General features: G+C 45.4%; 1 protein-coding gene and 1 long non-coding RNA gene across 3 annotated transcripts in view; both read right to left on the reverse strand.

The window, feature by feature from the left end:
- The window catches only part of LOC130190372 (reticulon-4 receptor-like 1), a 98638-nt gene that overhangs the window by 15790 nt on the left and 60466 nt on the right, over positions 1 to 22382 (reverse strand). The gene's annotated exons all lie outside the window — the stretch shown is intronic.
- Positions 16153 to 17765, reverse strand: LOC130190423 (uncharacterized). 2 transcript variants are annotated; one of them, XR_008830959.1, is made up of 2 exons: positions 17039 to 17765; positions 16153 to 16708 (listed from the first exon to the last, which is right to left on the reverse strand). It is a non-coding gene; the product is annotated as an uncharacterized LOC130190423 (long non-coding RNA). The 2 variants fall into 2 exon arrangements; XR_008830960.1 differs by having other exon boundaries at positions 17027 to 17765.

A 22382-nucleotide genomic window follows, 5' to 3' on the forward strand; every position in this document is an offset into this window, starting at 1 on the left:
GTGTGAAATTGTCATATTTAGCATATGGATTTTTGTGTTATGGCCAGTTTTGTGTTGAGTTTTGAGCTTTTTGAAGTCACATTGACGTTTGACCACCGAATTTGAACCGTAAGTTCCAAATTTGAAAAAATTCCCCAAGGTGTTCCTGAGATATTGTTTACGGGCTGACGTAATGACGGACAACCCAAAAAATATAAACCCCAAAGAGCCGTGAGCCAGGACCAAAAACTGCAAACTCTTTCAAATCTCCTGTTGAGTTGGAGCATAAATAACCGTATGAGTGTTAAGTCACTTGTTGATCACAGTAGACTGACCAACTCTGACCCCAGCAGAATAACCTCAATATTCTTGTCAAGTGCTGTTGTCTGTCAAACCTCTTTCTTCATCATCAATTCCATCATCATCCTCCGGCTGGCGAGAAGAAACAACATTTATTTTTTTAACCATGGGCATTTATTTGCTGCTACTCAGCTCTACTTCCTATCGTCTAAAGGATTACAATGCCCCCAACAATCTGCTGTTACAGTAAAACATACTCCATTGTACAGTATATGTCGTGGTCGTCACATTATTTTGGCCGTGTTGCGTTATTCTACTACATCACCCCATCAAATGTGGTTTTCTGTTCAAATTCCAGCTTGATTGAATCATAATCACATGGTGACGATGTCCTTTTGTCCTCTGGGTTGGCACACACACACGCAGAGCTTTCACTTTACACCAGTAATGGTCCATTTCAGCGAAGCGATGCCTTTGTAATCACAACTCTCTGAAAAAAAATTCTCTTTGTGCTCTCTGCTTCCTGCCGGTTGTTTGTCTAAATTCTCACCTCAGCCTCCCCGGAAAGATTAGCTGAAAGCTTCATCAAGCACAACTGGAGTTCAATTAAGAGAGCCATCGCTCTCCTCGTCTCTGTCCCTTCACTCCACACCGGGCATACTGCACACACACACACACACACACACACACACACACACACACACACACACACACACACACACACACACACACATAGAGAGAGACATGCTCTTGTCAGTCCATCATCACAACTGCCTCCCAACTACAAGTTGGCATCTGGAGAAGAGACACCTGTCACTCATTCTGGTGAACATAAGGGGGGGGGGGAAGTAACAGAGTGAGGGAATGTAAGAGAGAGGGAGGGAATGTAAGAGAGAGGGAGGGAAAAGGAGAGGAGGGGCGCCAGAGAGGCGGGCGGGGAGGGAGGGAGGGAGGGGGGCGGGGTGATGGGCAATATCAAACTCAAAAGAGAATGAGGAGCTCTTAAACATGAAAGCCGAGGCAAGTTGAGAGAGGCACAGCATGGCGTCGTGGGAGGGAAAGAGAGCCGAGCGAGTGAGACTGTAACTTAGGAAGGATGATGGGGTGACAGGGAGCGACTGCGGCGAGGCGTAGACCATTATATATATATGTAAACATATATATATATACACATACACATATATATAAATACACATATATATATATATACACACATATATATATACACATATATATACACACATATATATATATACACACATATATATACACATATATATACACACATATATATATACACATATATATACACATATATATATAAACATATATATATACACATATATATACACATATATATATATAAACATATATATACACATATATATATATACACATATATATACTGTATACATATATATATACACTTATATATATATATATATATATATATGTAGGTGTCTGAATGTCTGTCCGCACAGTACAGAGCTGTGGCTTCCTGTGAATCGCCACCTAATTCTCTGACCTTCTGTGAGGTGAGTCAGACAAACACTTGCAAATTGATTAACATGACATGCACACTCAAACTTGCAGAGCACAAACATTCAGTCACACTGAATCACATGTATTTTCTTATGTATCATCCAGGTGCTCACACACAGGCCGCAGGCGTGTACACCTACATACAGACAAAGATAATCAAGCATAATTAAACAGCGGTGTGCAGGGTTTCACCTGAAAAAGAATGACAATGAATTCAAAAAGCAAGATGAAAAAACCGAGTGAAAGGGGAGCGAAATAAAAGTGGGATTTACAAAAATGAGGAGGCGGAGAATGAGAAAGGGATGCAGGAGGGACGACTCAGCGTAGATGCTGCTCCTCTGGGCGGCTGTAGCTCAGTGGGGTAAGGGGGTCGTCCTGCAACCCCAAGGTTGTCGGTTCGATCCCGGCTCTCCCCATTAGTTGCAAGTCGAAGTGTCCTTGAGCAAGGCACTGAACCCCCAGTTGCTTCTCGGGCGCATCACTGCAGCCCACTGCTTCTTAATAACTAAGGATGGGTTAAATGCAGAGAACTAATTTCCCCTTGGGGATTAATAAAGTATATATCTATCTATCTATCTCTTGTTGGTGGTTGATTTAGCTTAGTATAATCCCAAAGATCGTTTAGTGTTGCTCATTCAAATGGTGATAAATCTCTGGCAGAGTTAATGAGAGATTTAAATGGCGTCATTGCCTCAAAGACACAGCTGAAATATCTCTGCACGATATAATCCTCCTCTCATGTGATACAGTACATAACCATTACATCCATCTTCATATCGGAAATAAACCAGGTCAATATTGTTGGCTCTGCACCACTGATCCCCCCCCCCCCCCCCCCGTGGCCTTGGAATAACTATTTTGCAGCCTTGAAAGTTTATTTTATTTAGAGTCGCACTTCTGTGACCCCAATGAAAGCAAAGCTTGCTGACCGGGCGGAGCTGGACTGACAAACCTGAGCTACGTCAGAGCGCTCCTATGAAATGCATTGTTCCATTAGTGTGTCCGTAACTGTCTCGAGCAGATGGAACAAACAAACAAACTGATATGATGCTTTTTTAACGACTTCATTTTCTACAAACAACTGACACCACCCGATACTTTTCAAAACATCCCTTGCCTGTGAATACAGTATTAAAATAAATCTCAATCTCTCAAGAAGAATGTTTTTCAGCACATGGCTGCCAATGAGATCTAAAAGTATATATTTTTGTTTCACAAATAGCCAATGTTAATACACTAAAGCATGGCAATCCACCAGCTATATGGCACTTTTAAAGCTCTTATAATAATAACAGGAAGCTGCAGGCTCTTTAACCTCCGCGTCCCCAGCACAGCGGTGTTGGCTGCCTCTGTCCAGCAGGGAAGCAAAGCGCTTACATTTTAAATAAAAGATGTATGTTCATTATCATAAAGCACCTAGAGTGGTACCCTGCCTGTTCAACACATCTTTGAAGGCCTGCGTCAACATTGTTTTCAAAGCTATTTTTCTGTGTGTCCTGGTCTCGCCCCGTCTGACACTGGCTGCTCTGATCCTCTGATGTGACCTCTGACCCGGCGCAGTGACAGCTGTTCAGCAAGAACCATTGCCCATTAAAAACATTGACACAATATACTGTGTGTGTGTGTGTGTGTGTCTGTGTGTGTGTGTGTGACAGAGAGAGAGAGAGAGAGATAAATAACCTATACCCCTTTTGAATGCAGTGATTGGGTCATTTAAAGGGTAAGCTTATCTCAACACTAATCAAGCTCTTATTATACTCAGAAAAACTTTGCCAAGCGCTCCCTCCCTCCCTCTTTCCCTCCATCCCTCCCTCCATCCCATATGCAGAGTCGCCACATGCATAATCAGATGATGCAGGTCACAGCTTTCCCCATTTAACTGAAGCCTATTAGCGGAGGAAAGACGTCAGCGGGGCGACAGGATAGCGGCTCTGCTGCAGCGGCTCTCCGGCTCACGCCGCCTCGCCCAAAACCACGAGAACACGGACCGACCCGGCGACACGTGTCCCCACGGTAAGAGGCCGCGGTCCGACTTCGATGAGGCGGTGCACCGCCCCCTCCTCGGGCATCAGAGCAGCGAGGACACGGGGAGCCGAGACCCACGCACTACTTCCTGTACACGGAAACACAACGTGCACTGATCAGCACTCGGCCATTAGAAGAGTGGCAAGAACCGGAGAACACACATCGAGCTTCAACTGCTTATTTATTTAGAAATACACCGGCTCACACTCATCCGAGTGAGATGCTCATGTGCACCATTTCTTTTTTTTATCTGAGCTGCTAGAAATTGAAGGACAACCTTTTTTTGTTGTTGTTGTTGTTTTGGTTTTTTTAGATATGCACATGCAAAGGAAAAGATGTCCACATTGTACGTATACAAAGGTACTCAGAGAAAAAACATAACAAATAAAATAAAAAATATATATATAAATATGGGTAGACATGCAAAAACCTGCACACATATGAACATATATAATAATATACACTTTTATTAATCCCCATGGGGAAATTAGTTCTCTGCATTTAACCCATCCTTAGTTATTAAGGAGCAGTGGGCTGCACATACCTGCATACCCTAATACATACACACACATAAATATTGTTAATTGACCCCCCTCCCACTCCCCTCGTACATCTCCAGATATTATATAGGGGGATGTATTATATTATGTTACAATTATATATATTGTTGAATTTTGCTTAAAGCCGTGGAGCAGGATAAGAGAGTTATTTCTTTAGCAACATGTATTCTGGCGATTGAAAGTTCCATATTCACGACATCAAGGTAGCTAGACTCCATTGTTTGCGGCTGTCAGGCCGGTTAATAAGGTGCGTCTTTGTGTTTGTGATCAGTCCAATGTGGAGAAATCATTTAAAAGCAACACTGCAGGAGCGCATGGAATTACACAATCCAGTTTTTTAAATTATAATTGTAAACAGAAAAATAAATGCTGGGTTGCGTGGGAACATAAAGCTGATTTTTTTTAAATAAGTAAGAAAGTGACAACAATGAGCATATAGCTGAAAACTATGACACGCACACAATTCCGAATAATAACACACAAGCTCGAATCCCGAAAACGCAGATGCACAGTGACGCCCTATATGGATGTGCGGCCGCAATGGAGCTAATTCACAGAACCGTTCACAGCTGACTGACCCGAGATCTGGCAGAAGGCGCCTGTGTCTGCTGAGGATAGTGTGCATGAATGTCTGTGTGTGTGTGTGTGTGTGTGTGTACATCCACACACACTCTACTGCAGATGTGGTTGGGGTGCTGGTTGGCCTCCTGTGTCTTGCCATGACTGAATCTGGAGCGCTCTCTGGCAGATATATATCCTCAGAGGACAAGCAGGGAGAAATGAGGCTGTCCAACCGGCCAACGAGAAGAGGAAGAGAGCCAGCGGTTTCCTTTTTTTTTAAATCGTTGTTTGTCCAATTCCCCTCAGCACAAGAAAAAATCTCTCCTCCTCTTCTTGTGACTCCATCCTTCCCTGCTCTCTCCTTTTCTACTGCAGGTATGAATCACCCTTTGTCACCCTCCTCCGCTCTCCTCCCTGTTGTTCGTTTAGTGTCCCATCTGTCTCAATTACAAAGACTGCTAAAAGTGCATCTGGACTTATTATTGCATAACTCTTTCACGGCCGACGGCTCGTCTGCGCTCTTGCACCTCGTTGCCACGGTGTTTGTGTTTCGAGACGTTTCCGTCACGCTCGGGGATTACGCTTGGTAAATCAGACACACACACAGATTCAAGAAAAGGGAGAAGGAACGAGGCAGAAGGCAAACGAGATGACGGGTGAAGTGAAGAGATTTGGTGTCACGTCCGAGGGGTCGTCTGTCACTGGGCTGCTTCCATCGGATAACACGCTGTTAGTGCACGGCTGAGCCAATCACAGGCGGGCACGGGCCAATTTCCAGACTGATTGGCCAAAAGAAGTAGGAAGGGAGGGGTGTGTGTGTGGGGGGGTTGGCATCATGTCTCTCATTAAACATGCTCCCCATGGAGGATGAATTTAAGCACTAGTGTCGCCGCTTGATGCGATCAGTTTCGTTCCAAAATGAGTTACCCAGCAGCCGACGCATGTGAAAGCTCCTGCAGCCGAATGATTAACGACGTGAGAGCTCACAACGACACGTACAGAACTCTGTGGCGGGATCAAATTGCCCGATCAACCACGACCGTACAACATCCAGAGTGTCGGACTGAAATGTTTCTAATAGTTTATAACTGACAGCATTCGTAGGCTACGCGTTTTCACACCACCATTAGCCCGATATTATCCCACCCCATGCATGACGCTCTCTCAGCTCTGCTCAGCTCCTTCAGCCACCAGCTGATTCCTCCCCGTGTCTGAGGGAGAGATACCTCAAGTCCTTCCTTCCTGCTGCTGTCAGGCTGCACAACAAACTGCAGTAGATCCTGGAGATCCTGGCAAACTCAACACTTTACTCAGCACTTTACTTTGTTTTCCCTTTGTATATTTAGTTTCCTCTGTATATATAGTATTTTAGTTTAGTATTTAGTATGTAGTATTGTGTTTTATTTTTATTAATGCTCTAACGTGCACCGCTGCTGTGATACTGAAATTTCCCGACTGTGACTAATAAAGGATTATCTTATTTTATATTAGAGTTGTACTTTCCGCCCCTTCGGCCCGCTTTTTTTCTTTTTCTCGTCGACACTTTGCACACCGCGCCGCCGCCGGATAATACATTCAGGGGGCATGACAGAGAAATAGCAGAGAGAAGACATCAGTCAGGAAATATGAGAAGGGCAGTGGAAGGGAGAGGAAGGATGTATGGCAGGCGAACAGGAGGAGGTGTCACAGCTTTGCTCCATCAGCTAAAGAGAGATGGATGAAGCGGGGAAGAGCACGTCGGTTAAACTCCCTCCCATCAGTCATCGGATCAGGCTAATCTGAAGGTTGCTGGTTAAACTCCGCTATCAGTCATCGTGTTTGCCTTCTGCGAAGGTGAGAATCATCTGGAAATGTCCCGTCTCGCTCCTCTTGTGCTCTCTAGTTTTCTTATGGCCACGGTTCCTCGTTTTCTCAATTACTTTTAGATTTTGATCATGAACTTGTCCGCCCTCCCATTCCCGGAGCTCCTGTTTTCTATTTAAAGAGACACTCCACCGCCGGTATAGGGTTAAAAAAGCGGCTGCGAAAAAGTGTTTGCTCCTCCATTTCCAGCCTATGACTCACAATCCCATAATGCCTCGAAACATTCACGGGAGCCATTCAATCCACTCGTGTTGGGCGATATGCTTCACCATCCTCACGCTTCATAATAAAGTCACGCTGCGTGTCTCATTGCTGACGGTGAAACTGTGTCTTCCTTCGACGTTGCCTCGTCATACCGTAGAAGATGGGTAAAAATAGCCAGAGGCAGACTGGCATTGATATTTCTAAAAATAATCTCGAGGCTGTTTTTTTTCTCTCCGTCGTGCAGCATAAAAAGGATTAAAATAAGATCGCCGCAGAAGAGTCTACGAGACGCTGTGTCTGCAGTACAAATATAGGTCCACCTAAACGAGAGGCACAATTTAATTGATTTGTTTCTTAAATGCCAAGCGTAATGTTTAATATCATCGTCCAGTTGATGAAATGTGTTCCAGCCTAAAAGGGCAAACGAAAAAATATTGAATGTTAGTGACCTGACCTACTGTTGGTGTGCAGCCTCAATCTCACCTGTATTAGAGGGACGTGGAAGACAACAGGGTCGGATGAGTCTCCAGAAGTTTGTTTGTGGCATGTTTTGTATTTTATTTAGTTTTCCTCATCTTGCATGAACAGTAGCTCAAAAGTGGAGCGGATCGACAACAGAAATCATGTGGCGTGGCAGGCTGGGATGGAGATATTTTATGGCCGTGGATATTCACACTTCTTATTCTCCTCTGTTCATTTTATTCCCCCCCGTGACTTTTTTTTTTTCTTCCATTTTTTGGGAGTTTTTCCTGGTCCGATGTGAGGTCAAAGGTCAGGGATGTCGTATGTGTACAGATTGTAATTTATGAACTAAACTGAATTGAATTCAACTGAACTCACTTCCTGTTTCCACGGCTCTTTTTCCGCAGTTTCCTTTTCAGCGTTACGTTCCTTGTGTCCGCATTCGGATGCTCCCTTGATTCTCTGTCTCTTTCTGCCCTTCGTGTCTTTTCTTTCGTTGATTGCATCATTCTTCAGTTCATTCACACGCTACTTGTTTTGGGAGAGAGCAGTTTGAGTCAGAGCAATGCACAAAGGGGTAACTGGGACAGAAAAGACGCCTCACCGTTGAAGTGTTTGATGTCATTTTTCAGTGCTTTGAACATCATAAAACACAATGTGACTCACTTCCATTGTTATTGGGGTGGCTTCAAAGGATTTAGAGAAGGATCTTTCAAAGCCTTGGCATATAAAACTAAACTATCTGCATGGAAAAATACTCACAAGGGGTGAATGAGAACATATGTCGGTGTGATTTGGGTGGACGGCTTTGGGTCTCCAGAGGGCAAGAAGTTTCCCTTGAACCTATTTTTTATTTAATTTTTTCCAAAAGTAATTTCATCTCTTTTTACACACTTTTTACTCTCTCTCTCACACACACACACACACACACACACACACACACACACACACACACACACACACACACACACACACACACACACAAGGTTTCTTCAACAAAAGAAGATTTTGAATTAAACTGAAACATTTTATTCCAGGCAGAGTGACTCCTCTCACTCCCTTCCCTGAGGTGAGTAACAAAGAGAGAAATGAGCCCACAGTGCAGCGTGTCCCTGATCTTCCTCAGCACAGGGGCAACGGCACTCATCACAACTCCCAAACTGTTTTTTTAAATTTCCTTTCCTCAAGGCCACAAACGTCGCACACAAACACGCCTGCAAACCAAACGCACACACTCTGTGAGAACTTTGTTGAAAGAACACAATAAACAGGCATTCGAAGGTGCACACACACACACCAACACACATCACAGACCTTCAACACCTGCACACACACACACACACACACACACACATACCATATCCACATTTGTATTCTAAGATGCATGTGTGAGGACACACACATATTTGCCTCCACAAACATGTCCTACTTGGATGGTTTCACAAAAACACACCAAAAGACGCACACACACACACATTGCACATCACACACAAACACACACACACTAGCTTGGGAATGAATTATGAATGCATATCTCCCACATCCTCACTCGGCCGTCCACTCCATCCACCTTCACCTTGGCGACATAATCCTCTCAATTTCTCCCCCGCTCTGCAGCACCTTCCTCTGACCCCTCTCCTCATTCTGTTTCCACTCCTCTCCTCCTTCTCCTCTTCCTCCTCCTCCTCCTCCTCTACTCCCTCCAAATATGTCTTTGTATCCGAATAAGGATTGACCCCTGCACAGCGGCTCTGAATTTTGATGCTTTGTTTCAAGGATTCCTCCGACACTGGGTAGTGTGTGTAGGTGTGTGTGTGTAGGTGTGTGTAGGTGTGTGCGTGAGAGAAAGAGATTTTGTGAACACTGATAAAAGGAATGTGTGTGTGAAAGAGAGGTTTCCGGTCCGTGTGTGTAGCTGAGTCGACGTTCATACGAAGCCAATTAATTTGAACATGCTGTCTGTGTTTTTAGGGATTTATTTTTTTCCTGAACTTTAAGAAAACTGCTGAATCTCTTTTTCTTCTGTATTATCCTTTTTGTTGTTGTTTGGCAAACAATCAAAGCCCCCCCCCCCCCCCCACACACACACACACTGCTTCAACACAGCTGAACTCACCACGTAGGTACATGTTACCCGTTAGCTCCAGTGCTACTTCACAAACACGTCAATCAAAATCTCCGTTTTATGATCGCAAATGAACAACAACAGCTGCGTTGTGTGATCGGTGTCATCGATGTTTAAGATGAATGATGATAAAGTAAGTTAGAGGCGACAGATAGTTCCCTTTGATGCTAATATGAAGAGCCCACATTCCTATATTTGAACAGTTATTCATCAGCAACCGTTTGGACGATCAATTAATCATTTCAATCACTTTCTAAACCAATGCCAGAAAATCGTTTGTCTCATCTCCTTACATGTGAGATCATTTCTCCATTAACATTTGATACATGATACATGATTTGATGTCGTGATCACTGGGAAATGTAATTGCCAATTTCAATATTTTTTATATTGAATTACAATGCAATGGAAAGTATTACATTAAAACATTTAAATTATATGTGTTGCAGTGTGGACGAGACCTAGAACAGAAAAAAAGTTTACTAAATTAGACAGCTTGGTGGGGAACTATTTTAAATGGTATTTGATTATGAAGTTGTTGTAATGAGACAAAAATGAAAAGAAAAGAAACTTTGGTATTGTATTGGCAAATGTATCCAAAATGTTATACTTTTACTACAATAAGTGAGCGATGACAGAGGGGAACAAAGCTGTGTAATGAGGCCGTTAATGGAGACCGGGCTCGGCCTCAGATCTGCTCGAAGGTGAGCAGGTGTTGGATACCGGAAACATAAGTCTGTGTGTTTATCTGTTTTTATGCATCTTACAAAATACTACTTCCTCCTGCCAGCTTATGGCAGCCCTGGAGACAAAACACATACACACACACACACACTCAACCTCAAATACTTCTCTCTCTCTCTGTTTATCTGTCTCTACTTCAATTAGAGCCCATATGCAGGACGGCCCCCCCAGCTCTCCATGTGCCCCTTTGAAGTGAAGTAGATTAAGAAAACAAACGTTTGAAAAACCATGAATGAGCATTTGCAGGTCTGAGAATAGACACTTTCTCCCTCTCTCTCTCTCTCTCTCTCTTTAGATGGTCGAGAAATAAAGACCCCTTGAAATTCACAAATCTCTCTCTCTCTCTCTCACACACACAAATTCTGAGAAGAAACATGTCTTAACACGCACAGACTTTATTTCAACAGTTCATGGGACCCCATACCTATGTCTACTTTAACTGTGACTGCATCCCCCCCCCCCTCCCTCTCTCTCTTAGATGATCGAGAATTAAAGACCCGTTGAAAATCACAAAAATCCCTCTCTCTCTCACACACACACAAATTCTGAGAAAAACATGTCTTAACATGCACAGACTTTAACCCTTGTGTTGCCTTAGGGTCATTTTGACCCGAATCAATATTACACCCTCCCCCCGCTTTAGGATTAATTTGACCCCATTCAATGTTTAATGTCGGTGTTCTTTCGGTAGTCAACAAACAAACATAAAGTGCCTCACACTTAAACTTGGAAAACAATATTAATTCTAAGAATTTTCTGGAGGTTTTAATTGCTGGCGTCAAATTGAACCCAAAGGGTAAAATATGTTAGTAAATATAAAGGTAACAGGAGGGTGAAACATTGAATCGGGTCAAAATGACCCAAAGGCGGGGGGAGGGTGTAATATTGATTCGGGTCAAAATGACCCTAAGGCAACACAAGGGTTAATTCGACAGTTCTTGGGACGACGGCCTTCAGAAGCGTACACGATGACACATGTACTGAGGGATGGGTAGAAATATAATAAATAAATAGCAACTCGTGCTGGATTCAGGAACAAGTATTCCCTGCAGAATGTCAAGCAGGTTTGGGAAATTGGATTTTGAAGCCATTTTGTCCACTTCTTTAACTCCCTCGGATTCTCCGCTCAATGTATTCTCTGCTCAGGGATTTGTTATTTGTAGTGCGGTGCATTATCTGTCTCTCGCCGGTTGGCCTTTACAAAACGTACACAGCGATTACACTCTGACTTTGCAAAATGTGGATATCATTACAGACACACTAAGGCACGCACACACACACACACACACACACACACACACACACACACACACAGACACACACATTGATATAGCATATGCACGCACACGAACAACCTGCTGCGTTCAGCTGGTATTTACACCCCGTCCCAGAAGGCCTTGGGATCGCCCTCGCAATGTTCGTAACTAGGTAATTAACAGCTGCGAGGATGAGAGACACATAAACAAGTACACACACACACACACACATAAACAACTTTTTAAAATCCTAACCATAATTCCTAACGGTAATAAAAAAACATGAACATATAAATCATTTAATATTCCTGTAAAGCTTTCTGTTCTGACATTTTACACATACGTTTTTTGGATGTGTGCAAATATTATGGAGGCTGTGTTCACGAGTGGACAACTTTGCCAAAAACATATTTTGACTCAAAGAAGCACAATTTTGACGTGATAAACGACGTGTCAGCACCTAGATTCCTGTCCAACGCGGACCAGAAGGAATCGACGTGGGATCCACTGGCCCCGGTGATGAGGATGCACCTTGTTGGTCGTTTAATTGAAATATGCACGGCTGCATGTAAACGGGAATATTAGTAGAATGGTTATTTTCATGTAAACGGCTCATTCTATATTGTCTTTTTTCTCATAAAACTGTAACATTTGGTGCATGTAAACATAGTCAGAGTAAACCTCTCCAATATAAATACAGAGCACTTCTGTTATTCTAACACCTTAGTTTCCACTCCAGCATGGAAACATCCATTGAAGTGACCAATAACACTCCACTCCAGTTTATTTGGGGATCGACTCTGACCTTTGTGTGATTGTGTGTTTCACCTCCAAAACAAACTTTGATGATCACAGTTTTCTGATTGCCTCGTGTGTTTCTTTGCCCTCTCAAACTTCTTCGTGGTGTCGATTTAAAGCAATTACTTTGGTGAGAACTCCATCATCTTAACCAATAAAAATGATGGCCAACACATCGTGATAAACTGAAATTGTCCTTTAAAACGCCTGTTGGTCAACAAAAACTGATGACAACAACAACAACAACAAAACCGTAGGATGTTTGAGGAAACCACCACAAAGCAAAGATTTTGCAAACTCTAAATGCGAGAGTAACTTTTCTGTCTCCTGTGATAAGACAAAGTCTGACAGCACATCAAGAGCAGAGAGGAGAGAGGAGAGAGGGGAGGAGAGAGGAGATAGGGGAGAGAGGAGAGAGGAGATAGGGGAGAGGGGAGGGGAGAGAGGAGAGAGGAGAGAGGAGAGAGGGGAGAGAGGGGAGAGGAGAGAGGGGAGAGAGGAGAGAGGAGAGAGGAGAGAGGAGAGAGGAGAGGGGAGAGAGGAAATAGGGGAGAGGAGATAGGAGAGAGGAGAGGGGGGAGAGGAGATAGGAGAGAGGAGAGAGGAGAGGAGATAGGAGAGAGATAGGAGAGAGGAGAGGGGAGAGGAGATAGAGGAGAGGAGAGGAGAGAGGAGAGAGGAGAGGAGAGAGAGGAGAGGAGAGAGAAGAGGAGACAGGAGAGAGAAGAGGAGACAGGAGAGGAGTGGAGAGAGAAGAGGAGAGGAGAGGAGACAGGAGAGGAGAGGAGAGAGGAGAGGAGGAGAAAGAAGAGAGAGGAGAGGAGAGGAGAGGAGATAGAGGAGAGGAGAGAGGAGAGGGAGAGGAGAGAGGGGAGAGGGAGGAGAGGAGAGAGATAGGAGAGGAGAGGAGAGGAGAGAGAGGAGAAAGGGGAGAGGAGAGAGAGGAGAGGGGAGAGAGGAGAAAGGGGAGAGGAGATAGGAGAGAGGAGAGAGGAGAGTATTTTCTCCTGTTCCTCATGTGGTGTCCTGTTTGTGGTTTCCGTGGCTCCTCGTCCTCCAGCGATGATGTAACAGCTATGATGTAACAGCTATGATGTAACAGCGATGATGTAACAGCGTGACGTAACAGCTGAGACAGTGACAAGGAGATGAGGGAGCAGTGGCAGATGCTGCATGCGTGGGCAAGGTGTGTGTCTGCATGTGTGACGTCGCCATGCGCCCGTGTGCGTCACTGATCCTCAAACCCAGTTCCTGTTTTCTCGGCGCGTCCACGCAATTAACTGCAGTCACCTGTCGGCTCAGGTGTGAATCGGACCCTAATTAGAGCGCTGGAATGAAAACTATGTGACAGGATAGAAGGAAATCCAGAACGAGAAGATGCGGTGCATATATTTGGAGCTCCGGATCCCAGCTGCCTGTCGACAGGACTTACTCCCGCTCACCGACTACATTTACACGTCAGAAACCAGACTATTGTGAGAAATCAGTCCAAGTAAGACGATTTACGCGTTTACATGTGCTCAAGTGGTCTTATTTTTGAACAAAACGTGTAATCTGGTAGGTTGCAAAATCTCTCCAATACCACCACCCAGATGCTAATGTTTTTTAAATGGCCCTAAAATGAGGTTTCCATGTTAATCCACAATAATCAGATTTCTTGTATTTAGGCCAACTCTATTAAGAAAACTGTTTGTGTGATGTTTCAAAAATATCTGGATTATGCCAATAACATTTTGTCAATTTTATATTTGGCGTCTTATGTTGTTATGCTGAACTCTGCTGATCTCAAGAGACTATGTACACATTTGAGACAGCTAGAAGCTTATCCTCACACTTAGATTTTCATTAGTGTAATAAAAATGTTTCTTGCATGTTTTTTTGTTTGGCTATTAGCTGAACACGCACATTTTATTCCATGTATTATGCAATAAAGCTTTTACTGTTCCATTGTCTTCGAATGCATTGCTAGGTCTAAAATGCAAATGGAGAGAATAGCGTAGGTGAGATTTAGACGCCTTTTATTTTACTCCCATAAATAATGTCCATTAAACCAACACTGCGGCTATCGCCTGTTATCCTATGAAAGGTTATACATCTGTAAAAGCACGTGAGAGGCTGCAGTCGGTCGGTTTTGTACGATCTCGCTCTCTAAGACGACTGATCTCTCTCAACAGCTTTCCAGGTTTCATCAGCAAATTCTCAAACTCTCTTTTCTCTGACCTTCAGAAGCTGTTTTACAGCAGCTACACAGCGGCGACGTGTTTACCGAGCAGCTCTCCAATATGTTGACATGAATGGCATCTCTGGCGTCCTGTGAAGCCGGGCAGGGCCCCGCTGTGATTGACCAAGCGGTGAGCCAGCATGTGAGAGCCGTTGCGTTTCCGGGAGTCGTTTCCATGAAAGAAACTCCAAAGGTCTCCATAAATATTACATATTCAGTCAGAGCTTTGGGGGAAATTGATAGACAAAATAAAGCTTCGTACATCTCCGATGTCTCCACTACGGGAGATAACACACGCACAGCGGACACGTGTGACATTTTGGGACAATTTAAGAGGACAATCGAGGTTGGAGGAGATCAAATGAAATATCGATACTCCTGTAATAAAGGTGAAAGATATAACAGCGCTTTATAATGTTTTTCCAAAAGTGACTTTTATGTTTCAATCATCCGATTTCTACAATAAAATACTTTTTATTATGGTTCAGATGACACACACAAAGAGCTTTTTCTTAACTTCCCCCCGTGTTCAGCTGCTGTGTGGGTACATATGTGGGATGGTGTGTGTGTGTGTTACACTACACTTTACTGTACACGGGAAAGCTGCCCCTTACGGAGATGCTGAAATCCTGCACAGCGGGTTTTCTGCCTATACAAATGCACGGAAAGATTGAGTAAGAAAGCAAAGATGAAAGCGGGAGGCGAGCGCAAGGCGAGTTCGGCCTGAATGAATAATAGGCAATCTATAATGGATGACGAGTTGACAAAGATATTTCTCCCTCTCTGTCGTTCTCTCTCTCCCTCTCTGTGCTCCTCTCACTGTGACACAGTGTCACTGCTTTGAGGCACATGCCTTTAGAAGAGAGCCGCTTTTCTTTATGGGCTTCTCAAATCTCCCGGAGCAGTCTCTCTCTCTCTCTCGTCTCGCTATACACTGTAAAATGTAATAAGTTAACTTTACTTGAAAAAGGTGAGGAAACCGATTGCCTCACATTTTCTAAGTAAAGTAGCTCAATAATTTTAAGTTCTTAAAACTAAAAATAAATGAGTTTCGGCAACTGATGTAATTGGAGTAAACATAAGTTAAGTCAACTCATAATATGTCAGTTCAGACAACTTAAAAGATACAAGTGACGGTAACTTAAAATCTTTAATCATGTAATAAGTTGACTTTACTTGAAAAAGGTGAGGAAACCGATTGCCTCAACATTTCTAAGTAAAGTAGCTCAATAATTTTAAGTTCTTAAAGCTAAAAGAAACTAAGTTTAGGCAACTCATGTAATTGCAGTAAACATTAGTATAGTTAACTTAACAATTATTAGTTAGGTTAACTTCAAAAAGACAACTTAAAAGATCCAAGTTATATTAAGTAAACAGTACTAATAAGAACTAGTTAACTTTAATAGTCAATGAGATCCCATTACTTAGAAATAGTGAGGAAACCGATTGCCTTAAAATGATCAAGTAAGCTGAACTAAAAACTAAGTTGTTGAAACAAAAGAAGGAGAACAGTTACAATGGAAGACGTTTATTTAGAAGAAAAACACATGTTTTAAAACTCAAACAACGTGCTTAAAACGCTGAACATGTTGCCAGATTAGGTTTTGTAACGCAGAAATATGATGAACACAGCGTTTTTGGCATTTGCTCAATTTAACTACAGAAAAACAACAAAAACAGACATTTTCTATAAAAGAGTTCTATTGGAGATAGAAGGGTGAAGTTCTCGGGCCTGACTGCACATCATGAACACAGTCCCTTACGGCATCAGTAGATTTTTGAGTGATTGTATTTTAGGGTTTTTGGTCCAAGTGAGAAGCACTCTATGAATAAATTCAGAAGGTGTTCCTCACTCGTTGAGGATACTCCAAATTCAGGGGTAAATAAGTCCGAAGAGTAGCCACACGGCACGGGGAAGATTATCACGGTCACCCATCACGACTGTTCCTCCCAAAACGATGGCAATAGTTGTAGACTCCAGGTCCAGCGAGTGAGGAGGCCACGATGTCTTCAGCACCGTCAGTGTCCCAATGGAGGCGTGGGACACGTCCAGAAGGTCATCAGAGTCCTAATCACAAGAGCAGCATAAAAAACACAATTACATGTCAAATTTCACTTTGCATTTCTATGGTAGAACACACAATGGTTACTTGGATTCTGATATTATTAGATAATCAAGTGAAAGATGCTCAGGAGTGAGTGCGATGATTAATTCATTGATCATGTGATTCACTGAATGATTGCAAAAGCTAATAATAAAGAATATGAATTATCATCTTTACAAATAGGGATGATATTTGAATGGAACAACAATAATAGAGCAAATGTAAACAACAGAATGTCGAAGGGCCTGAGGACAGGTCGATGCAGTTGCATCACAACAAACCCCGATCAGTACCCTTTGGTGGCATCTGCTGTGTTTCCATAGGGTCAAGTCAAAGCTTCACGCCATCCTAAACTCACACCTTCAATAAAGAAAGACCAACGTTTAATACGTGGGCAACCAACCATATTCGTGGTAAACATCCACATTTCTTTGTCACTGCTGCTTCTGGGAAATGTGCTCCTACCACAGGAGGCTGAACAGGTACCTACCATCTTCAGCCGTCACACCTGCATCATATTGGCTGCTCCTGAACCTCCTGTGGCAGGAGAGCGAGCATATTGCCCAAAAGCAACAAAGAAATAGCGATAATGTTACAAGTGAAAACCATTTTTTGGTAACAGGAGATATTAGTAGAACCCCTCTACCATCATGCAGACATGTGAAGGTGCCTATTTAGCTGTGATATGATTTTTAATTTTTAATTTTGAAGGCCTTTGGGTTTTGAATGGGGCGACTAGAGAGCTGCAACTGGACCTGACTGGAAAGACGGGAGATCCCACTAAAAGGGCCCCAATCAGGGATAAGTGAATCAAAAAGTATAGAAGCACTGATTGGAAGAGAAGTAGCCAATACCAAAAGATTAACAGGCAGAACACATGAGATAGATTGGGCATCCTGTGGTGTGGAATTAAATAATTTTGACTAAAGTCTACTTACAAATTCTTGAAGAAGTCTGCGTTGTCATCTCCAAGGATGACGGGAGAGCCACGGAGGACTGCTGTTCACCTCCCAGTCACATCTGTACGCTAAAAAAACATTTTAAACACACACAATTCACAAGTGTTAAAGGACAATCATTTGACAGCTCTGCATGCAATGCTGTGACACTACTTTATTAACCACATAAAGAAAAATGACTGCTTGAGAAACTTATCCCAGGTGTGACTTGTTGCAGATATTCAAGTTTCTGTCCGACACTTTCCCCCTCTGGGTCTTGAACTTCTCCAGGAAGCGAGGAGTGTATTTGTCGAGATCTTTGAAGAACTCTGATTGCAACTCAGATTTTTGCTTGATAAGCGACAGAATTCAGCCAGAATCTAACGGAAAGATAAATAAATTAAGATTTAGTCATATTAGACCTACAGTACACACATTACAACATGATACATCACACTGGGCAGAAAACTAGTGGCTTCTAGATTGAACAGATTTCATCAGCTCCCCTCATCGGCCCTTCATGGTCGTCATAGGAGACACTCTGTGAAGACATGGACTCAATCTGGCAACGCTTCCATGTGTTATGCAGTAGTGTGTAGAAGAAAATAAGCAATACTTGCAATTCATTGCCAGGTTTTTCAAAGCCTACAAAAGAAACAACAAAAGCAATTAGTCAAACTGCAAATAACTCCTCGTCAAGATGCATTTTTACGGCTAAAAAGCCATCAGTTTAATGGAAGATTTCACAGACAAATATGATTAGAAATGCTTATCCTAGATATAGATAGATAGATAGATTGAAGTCATAAATAGTCTGGAGGGAGGTTGGCAGGGAGCTTAGTTTCAAACTTGCTATTGGTTATAATGGATGTCATTTCCAGTAAATATCACAAAATAGGAAATGATGTATAAGTAAAAAATTAAAAAACGTTGTACCACATTCGCTGTGGCCGAGAAGTTCTCCATCATACGGTTTGTGGTTGAATTATTCCTCGTTACATTCAACCTAACATTGCATTCACTCTTAACTCAGTGACAGTAGCGTTGTGTGACTCCCGTAGTGCTGCGTTAATGCACACGAGTGAGACAGCCACGACGATGTCCGCCATTAACATTGTGACTCGTTTGTTTTGAACTTTTGACGGTCTAGCTAGCTTACATTAAACGCTTCGTAAAGTTAAGATTCAACTACGAATATACATATGAACAATATGGCGAAGATACGACGATGTTTACTCAGGACATGAACGGCAAAACGTTATTGAGACGCTGAAACTTACCTTAAAGTAACTCGCACAGTGCACTGCCTTCTCGCTGCCGCCAATCCGTCTCGGCCAAAGAACGTCTTCAGTGGTCGACTGCGCATGCGTATTCGAGCCGAGTGCTGCCGAGTGCGCCCGAGTTTCTTCCGAGTCCGCCTCACTCCTTTTTTTTAAGTAAAGCTTACTTGAGATAATAAGTTTAATAACTTTACTCACCAAAAAGTGTTCTTTACTAAGTTTCTTAAAGTAAGGTCAACAAAGTAAGCAGAAATTAGTAAAGCTCACTAATTTTTTTAAGTAAACTTTACTATGTGGTGGATAACATAATTCACCCACGGAACTATGGGTGGGGGGAGTGTTTAGCACGGACCCGTTTAGCGGACGGAACGACCGTCCAGTTTAGTCCGGTTTTGACTTGGCGAATGAACGTCTTTTGGTATTGTGTTCATTAAAGCTTTGTGCTGGATACTCCGCCTCCGACTCCCGTCTCTCGGCACTACACTGGTGACCCCGACGAAGGTCTCGCTGAAGCTTCAGAGACCAAAACGAACATGGCGAATAATGCTTTTATTAAGTTGCCGGAGTTCTGGGAGTTTTCACCGACGGCGTGGTTCGCGCAGACAGAGGCGCAGTTCGCCATCCGTGACGTCACGGACGATACCTCACGCTACTACCACGTCGTGTCGGCGCTGGGAAGATCCACTGCGACCCGGGCGGCGAATTTCATAGCGAATCCCCCGGACCACGGCAAGTACAGGGACCTCAAAGCCTTCCTATTGAAGACTTTTGGGCTGTCACAGTCAGAGCGGGCCCAACGCTTGTTGGCTATTCGGGGCCTCGGGGACAGCAAACCCTCTGAACATATGGAGATGATGCTTAACCTGCTGGGTGCTGAAGAACCTAACTTCCTCTTCATGGAGCTGTTCCTCCAACACATGCCACCGCAGGTCCGGACGGCGCTCGCGGGCACGAAGATTACTGAGCCACGCGCGTTGGCGGAGGAGGCCGACCGTTTTTTCCTGGCGGCTCAGAGTTTTGCACCCGAAGTGCTAGCCCCAACACGCAGTGCCTACCCACCGGACAGGGACAGGCTGACCAACAGAGCCCCAGTAGCCGCCGATGGCAGTGCCAGCAATGGTATGTGCTATTTCCACGCACGTTTCGGCGCTAAGGCAAAGAGGTGCCGGTCCCCGTGCAACTTCAAGCCGACGGGAAACGCCAAGGCTTGCGCTCGTTAGTGGCCGTGAGTGCAGGCACGTCAACCCGGCTATTGTTCATCAGGGACACCCTCTCCGGCCGCGAGTTTCTTTGCGACACCGGGGCTCAGAGGAGCGTCCTGCCGGCTACGGTGGAGGACACCGCCCCGGGCGTCCATGGTCCACAGTTGAGGTCCGCTAACGACACACCCATCCGCACGTATGGCACAAAGACCGCAGACCTGTGCTTTGGAGGCCAGCGATTCAGGTGGGATTTTGTCACGGCCGACATCTCCTTTCCCCTCCTCGGCGCGGATTTCCTTTGTGCGCACAATCTGCTGGTAGACGTGAAAAACAACCGCCTGGTGGACGCACGGACGTTCTCATCGTTTGAATGTGCCCGCAGTCGGGCGGCTTACGGCGGACTCTCCAGCTCCCTCTCAGAGGGGGACGAATATCAACGCCTGCTCAGGGAGTTCCCCGGTATAACCCGACCTACCTTTTCCGCGGTCACGACGAAACATGGTGTAGAGCATCATATAGACACCAAGGGCCCGCCCGTCTACGCTAGGGCCCGACGACTCAACCCCGACAGGCTGAAAGTCGCTAAGTCGGAGTTCGCCAACATGGAGCGCCTGGGCATCATCCGCCGCTCGGACAGCCCCTGGGCCTCACCACTCCACATCGTTCCCAAGCCAGACGGCGGGTGGCGACCTTGTGGGGATTACCGCCGCCTGAACGACGCCACCACGCCCGACCGCTACCCAATCCCGCACATCCAGGACTTCTCAGCACACCTGGCGGGCAAGCGGGTCTTCTCGAAGGTGGACCTGGTGCGCGGTTATCACCAGGTGCCGGTGCATCCCTCGGACATCGCAAAGACAGCGGTGGTGACGCCGTTCGGGTTGTTCGAGTTCCTGCGTATGCCGTTCGGGCTCAGGAACGCGGCTCAGACCTTTCAGCGGTTAATGGACTCGGCGCTCAGGGAGATGCCCTTCGTCTTCGTGTATTTGGACGACGTCCTGGTCCCCAGCTCCTCCGAAAAGGAGCACCAGGGTCACCACGCGACCTCTTCAGGAGGCTCGACCAGCACGGGCTGATCGTCAACCCGGCGAAGTGCCTGTTCGGGTTGTCCTCCATCCACTTCCTGGGGCACCTCATCAACAAGGAGGGGGCCGCCCCTCTTCCGTCGAAGGTGGAGGCGATTTCGGCTTTCCCCCGCCCACACACCGCTCGGGCGCCCGGGAATTCCTGGGATGGTGACTTTTACCACCGGTTCATCCGCCAGGCGGCTCACGTCATCGCCCACTGTACGGGCTCTCAGGACAAGTCCCCTAACCAGGCTGTCGACTGGACGGCGGAGAGGGAGAAGGCGTTCGAGGCCACGAAGGCCGCCTTGGGCGAGGCCGCCATGTTGGCCCATCCGTCGCATGATGCCCCCATCGCCATCACCACCGACGCATCTGACTACGCCGTCGGCGCGGTGCACGAGCAATGGGTCGATGGTGCCTGGCAGCCGCTCGCCTTTTTCAGTCGCCAGTTGACCCCCAGGGGGCGCAACTACAGCGCTTTCGACAGGGAACTCCTTGGACTCTGGCTGGCGATCCGCCATTTCCGATTCCTCCTGGAAGGGCGGGAGTTTGCGGCTTTCGTGGATCACAAGCCTCTGACGTTCTGCATGTCCAAGGTGGCGGAGCCGTGGTCGGCCCGCCAGCAGCGTCAGCTGGCGTACATCTCCGAGTACACCACGGACATCCGACACATTGCTGGCAAGTCTAACGTGGTCGCAGACTGCCTCTCGAGAACGGTCATCGGGGCCATCCAACTGGGCCTGGATTACGTCCGCATGAGCGTGGACCAGGCCTCCGACCATGGGGTCCAGGCCCTGAGGGATTCGGACACAGGATTGCGCCTGGAGGAGGTCGCGGTTGACGGCTCGGACGTGAGGCTATGGTGCGACGTCTCCACAGGCCAGCCTCGACCGCTGGTCCCGTTGTCCTGGCGCCGGCCCGTTTTTGAGGCGTTGCATGGCCTTTCCCACCCCGGCAGGAAGCCGTCTGTGAAATTGGTTTCCCAGAAGTTTGTATGGCAGGGACTGAGAAAGGACGTTGGTGCGTGGGTCAGCTCTTGCGTTGACTGTCAACGATCCAAAGTGCACCGCCATATTAAGGCCCCCCTTGGAGAGTTTACCGTTCCCGAAAGGAGGTTCGACCACATCAACGTCGACCTGGTGGGACCGCT

Source organism: Pseudoliparis swirei, chromosome 3 (assembly GCF_029220125.1).
Source record: "Pseudoliparis swirei isolate HS2019 ecotype Mariana Trench chromosome 3, NWPU_hadal_v1, whole genome shotgun sequence".
Classification (NCBI taxonomy): domain Eukaryota; kingdom Metazoa; phylum Chordata; class Actinopteri; order Perciformes; family Liparidae; genus Pseudoliparis; species Pseudoliparis swirei.